At 33.2% G+C, this 6,318-nt stretch overlaps 1 long non-coding RNA gene across 1 annotated transcript; it reads left to right on the plus strand.

Moving 5' to 3' along the window:
• Positions 1-3,969: 3,969 nt before the first annotated feature.
• Positions 3,970-6,099, plus strand: LOC148610443 (uncharacterized). The gene is made up of 3 exons (XR_015924794.1): positions 3,970-4,056; positions 5,031-5,094; positions 5,832-6,099. It is a non-coding gene; the product is annotated as an uncharacterized LOC148610443 (long non-coding RNA).
• Positions 6,100-6,318: the final 219 nt, after the last annotated feature.

Below are 6,318 nucleotides of genomic sequence, written 5' to 3' on the forward strand. Positions count from 1 at the left end.
AGAAAATGTGTATTTGAAATGACTTTATTCATAGAGAAACGAGAATAAAACATTAAAAGTACGATTTTTTAGCCCAATTAAGTCAAATAGGGAAGTGACATTTGGAAGCTCAATCACCCATATATCTTTCAGGAATATTTTACTATTGACCAAACTCAATCATAATAAGCATATAAGCTGAAATGCGCAATTCAGTAAATGAAATAGAGCTTTCTTTTTTCCAAATTTTCCCTTCTAATTGGCTCCTCAGTTTTCCTTTTGTTTCCTAAGTTTTTGATCAAAAACCAAAACATTGTTTACCTTAAAGGTATATTTTTTAGAAACACAAGAAAATAAACGAATGCACCGACAACGTTCGGGAATTAATACCACCAAATTCCCGACAGTTTATCAACATTTTAATCAACAAGATCATTCAATCCTCTCTATGAAAGTTCGTATTTTGGAAAACAAAACACACAACAAACAGTTCCGTCTTAAGTAAAAGCTATCGTAGGGAAAGAGAGGAATACTGGAATAATTAGGTACTACAATACGGGTGCAATGACAACATCAAAAGTATAAGAAAACATTCAAACCTATATAACAACAGCATATATCATAAATGTGATGAATTTATTTGACAAAAATCAAAAACGGAAAAGGACTCATGGCCATTGCCACTATACGTCACCTAAGATGCATGATGTCTCCATAAATGGTCTACTTCCTTTCATACAAAAACCTCTTGGACTTCATTACATTCAAACTAAACTCGATTCTATACCTCTAACTCTACTACACCCCCTTTACAAAAACAGGTCTTGACATTCCTGTTACTGAACCTACCTCAATATTATACAGACTTGTTGCCATCATTTTGGATATTGGTTTCTACAGACTCTTAAACCAGTTTGTGTTAAAGGTCAAGATGTAGAACACGATCATTTCTTCCAATACTGTTTGTCAACAAAGGTATAGATGCAATTTATTTGGCTAGTAGCCTCCATAAAAAACATAACCAACAAAATTCCCACATATTTTAAGGACAAATCAATACCGATTATTTCATATTCCTTTACTTCACCAATTGCATCCAAAAGTTTAATTATAAAAGGCTATTGCAGAACCTCAAGATTGAGGACTTCAAGGGTAAACCGTCTGACCGTTCTCTCTCCATTCAAATATGGTCCTTCCGGTCATGTCATTACGGGAAATTTAAGCAACATCGACAACAAATCTCGACGTAAGATCCTTTCTAAAGGTCCAAAGTACCGTGAACCACGCTCCGAAAATTGGTATTATAACTTAAAAATTCTTGTGGATGCTCTGGAGGACTACGCAAGAAAATGGATAAAACAAGAACAAGAAGACATTGGTTCTCTGTCAGAGTGGATAAAGACCGTTTAAAACGAATGAAAGTGTTAAGTAGATCAATTAGTGTCAATGCAACATCAGTTTTGAAAGACCCCAATGTAGCAAAAACATTGTCTACTATACATAACAAATATGTTGTCGTACCAGCAGCAAAATAACACTGTTTTTGTCTGCAAAACGTGTTACATCAAATACTTTTTTTTATCAGAAGTAGATGTATACAATAATAGCAGTGATAAGACCTTTACCGCCACTACACTCTCCAAAGAAGAGATAGTAGATAATCATAAATCTGTGCTATCTTCTTTTGGTCTCTACCAAAGACGATGATTACGATTTACCGTCTATGTATTTGATTCCTAAACTCGACAAAATTCAATACAGACAACGTTACATAGCTGGATCTGCAAAATATACCACCAAACCTCTCTCAAAACTTTTAATTTCTATACTCCCAGCTGCCAAAGAGGGTCTTCAGTCTTACTACAACGTTTGCTACCCCTTTGGTGGTATTAATTCGATGTGGATCCTGAAAAATCTTTTTGAGACCCTTTATTCAAGATTATTTTCAGAATATAATAGCATTAAAACCTATGACTTTTCAACACTGTATACTTCTATTCCCCATACTCAGTTAAAATCCCGACTAAAAAGCATTATACATTCTTGTTTCTCCAAGAAGGATGGCACAGCTAGATACAGATATATTGTTCTTGGTGGAGATTCCTCTTACTTTGTAAAGCATAATTCCAAAATATATTCCAATTATACAGAATTTGTTTTCAAAATGCTGGAATTTTTTATCGACATTATATTTGTCTAGTGTGGTGGACGCGTTTTTCAACAAACGGTCTGCATTCCAATGGGAACAAGTTGTGCTCCTCTACTTGCTGACCTCTTACTTCACTCCTCTAACCCGGACTTTATTTTTTATGCGCAACTCGGCGGGTGTTTCTAGAAAAGCAGAGGACGCTTATCCTACCGGTGCATCTGGTCTGTGCTCCAAGTTTTTAGTTGAGTCCAAGTTGCTCATTTACTTTTGTTACTTGGTATGAATTATTTTAGTAACTTTATGTTCTTCTTGTGTTTGTCTGTTTTTTATGCCTGGTCTTTGTCCCTAGATTACATTCTTTTGATTTCCGCTATAATCTTGGTTCTCTTGTTTACTCTTTTATTCGCTATTTCCATATTTGTGTTTTCATCTAATACTACTTGCCAATATATAGCAAGAATGAAAATAGTGAATTTGTAAAAGAGACAACAAACCCACCGGGATGAAAAATGTCGACTCAAGGCCACTCATGGGTCTTCAATGAACGACGAGGAAACCTTTACACCACCGGGCATGAGAAAATAGTTAAGGATGTCAATGAAACAATATCCTTTAACCTTGGTTCCCTTGATTACTCCTTCCAAACCTGGATATTTTAGATAAACACGTAAGTATTTACATTTTCGATATAGATCTCCAGAAAAGTTTGCGTGAATTTAATTCTCATTTAAGAATTGGAAACTAAGTCTTCAGAAATTTTTGTCCTTTTATAATTTGTTCGGACTATACTTGAAGTAGCCCTTTACAAATATATGATTGCTTAAATTTCGAATAAAGTCTTACTATGGCTATTAAAACATACTGATAAATCAGTTGCGCACATGTCAGTACAAATTTTGTTAACTATGAGTTCCCCATGTTTATCAATACAAATACGTTGACAATGAATTATCTTAATAATTTATGTTCCATGTACTATGCATATTGCAATACATAAATCAATTATTTCTTTATCACATTCGTCACACACACACACACACACACACACACACACACACACACACACACATATATGCTCCGATGGAGCAGTGTAGTGAATAGAGTCGTCACATTCTGAGACTATGTATAATATTGATTTGTTGTGACATGCATCATTAATTTGATCCTCTATCCTACATAACACCTAGATGAACTGTCCCGTTGGACTTAGTGCAGGCGGTGTTGTCATAGATGTCACAGCGGTACGAGTTCGAGTCCTGGGGAGGGAACGACAAAAATTTGCTTCGCAAATTTGACAGTTCTAACATCGTTGGGAATTTTTCAGACCCTTCTATAAGTTTACGTTATCTTCCCTGTATCAATTTGATCCGATGGAGCAGTGTAGTGAATAGAGTCGTCACATTCAAATGTAGATAAAAAGGGTCGGGATTTAAAGTTTATCATATATAAAACAACTTCTCGTACTTAAAAATAAAATAAAATAATAATAAAAAAAAAACAACAAAAAAACAAAACAAAAACAAAAGAAAAACAACCACCCCCCCAAAAAAAAACCCCCATTAAAATGTACTGTTTTAGGTGTAAAACCGCTATTAAAAGCCCCACTGCTTTCTATGTTAAATCTAGCAATTTCCCTATCTTTTTTTAAATTTGGTAAGAAATGAACTTTAACAGGTTTTAATAATACAGAGGCTCTATCATAAAAAAAATCAGCATACCTTTTATGGCTTCTTAGAAACAGCGGTGAAGTGACAGTAGACAGGTGCTAAAAATAGGAACTACTTTGTTTTTGTGACGGTTTTGGCTAATGTTTCATTATTACCTCCCCTTAATACACATGGCCAGGTAAAGTGAATTTTACTCTTGTTTGGCAGATATACTTTTCAATACTGTTTAGCGGATTTGATAGTCCTATTTAACAATTACTTGTAGGTATTATTCATTTTAAATGATTGTCTTTTTAGACTAAAGTCTTGTAGAGCCAATTTTACTTCTGTACTAAAACAAGTTTGATATAAGATTTACATATAGTCTAAATGTGTAATGTACACATTGTCTTGGAAATTGCTTTACAAAGTATGTTTCATAGATCATAGGATTTGTAAATATCATTCTTACTAACTAACTTTTGGAAACCTGATTCATATCAGGGGAAACTCCATCAAAATGTTGGTTTGAAAACTTAAATAATTTGATTTAAACTTTGCTAAAATTCAAACTAAATTCTGACTTTAAAATGAAGTAAAAAAGTAAAATATAAAGCTTACTTAGCTAATTTAGGTCCATCATCACTTTGTGTCCTCTTTAGGGTTAATTTTTAGTCCGTCCTCTTTATTGACCTTGCCAGTGCCGTCTATTTAAAAGCCGTATTGTTTTTGAAAAGTGCTATTGCATAAATTACTTCTATTTTTAAACATTTACACAAACTTTGTACATTGTTGAATTTGAAATATTTATACTGTTTACAAATGTTGATGTTCTGATATATAAAATATGAAAACTAATAAAGTCTTGAGTCTTATTGCCATTTAAAAAGCTCAGATATCAGTGGAAGTCTGTCGTCTGTTGTTTCGTTTGAAGGTTCATATAGAGTACTTTACAGGTTTTCTTTCTATTTGTTCAGACAGATATATACAGATATAAAAATAGAGCAATTCTATACCATTCTAGTACACAGGGGGTACGGATAAGCACACTGTCCGAACCCGCCATGTTACATTTTTTACGGACCACTTTCTGGTATGTGCAGGCGACTGGTTCCCCTTAACAGGGGTATTATACCTTAAGAGTGAACTAGCAGGGTTATTTTTCTTTCGATTATCAAAATCTGTATAATACATACAAATACATTTTGAACATACTCTATCAGACAGTCCTTTTATTTACCTTTTTCATGTTTTAGGTAATAACGCCAAGGTCAAACACATTTGAGACACTCTGAAAAGTTGCATGAAAGCCAAAACAAGGTATTTTCCCTTCACATCGATTGAATTTTATGGTTCTAATTAAGACCGGAATACCTGATAAGGAATATTTGTTTTTATTATGACAAATCACCTCAATCGTCCATCTTTCATAGGACTTTAAAAGATATGCTATAACATTTGCTATAATTTCCTCTGTGCAGCCGAAAGAGCAAACCCAAACAACACATTGGCGTACCAGCGAAGTCCATACTGTGCAATTAAAATAAAGTTACAAGTTTTGACAACAATGGGCTGTTAATATGTCAATATACATAATTAGATAATTTTAAAATTAAATGCTTATTTATAACTGCACTTTTATAAATTTGTTTAAAAGGTTTGGTTTGGTTCCATGCTCCCAGTTTTTAGTGGAGTCCGAGTTGCTCATTTACTTTTGTTACTTTGTATGTATGATTTTAGTTACTTTATGTTCTTTGTTGTGTATGTCTGTTTTCCATGTCTGGTCTTTGTCCCTGGATTACATTCTTTTGATTACCGCTATAACCTTGGTTCCTTTGATTACTCTTTTAAAAGGTATCATACTTTGTGAGTAATACAAAATATTTCAGTACTCCGTACATTGATACACAAATGCATATCAATAAAGTTTATGTACGACTTTTATGCATGCAAAATAATGAGAACTTATTGCAATAAACATACTTAACATCAATATAATGAAGAAAGTAACTAACATTGTGAGTTGACAAAGATCCAAATGAAAATAATTTTTTTAGAACAATCAATTTTGTGTGTTTGCTGACGGGAGAATTAGTATCGGGGATATTAACGATGATAAAGAGTGTACAACATCAATGATAACAATAGAGGTGTTCTGGTACAAAAGTGAAAATTGCCGAAGCTGTAAAAATGTAAAAAATATATAACTGGGAGCTACAGAACAGCTTGGACAATATTTGAAGTAGCTCTTTGTGAATACAACGTATGATTGCTTAAATTTTAAAATAAAGTCTATATGACTATAGAAACGTATTGATAGATCTGTGGCGCACATGTCAGTAAAATTTTGTTGCTTCCTCATGTTTATTAAAAGAAATATGTTGACAATGAAGTAGAATTTTATCAGTTTTTTTGGAAGAAAATGACAAGACAAATGTTCTGTATTATTATTACGATACAAATCATTAAATTACATATAACTGTGAAACTTACTTTTATTCTTGGATCCCAATGTTCGTGGTTTAGGGAAAATCATCAGTTCGC

Source organism: Perna viridis, chromosome 8 (assembly GCF_037379345.1).
Source record: "Perna viridis isolate PV_CMFRI_1.1 ecotype Kerala chromosome 8, ASM3737934v1, whole genome shotgun sequence".
Classification (NCBI taxonomy): Eukaryota; Metazoa; Mollusca; class Bivalvia; order Mytilida; family Mytilidae; genus Perna; species Perna viridis.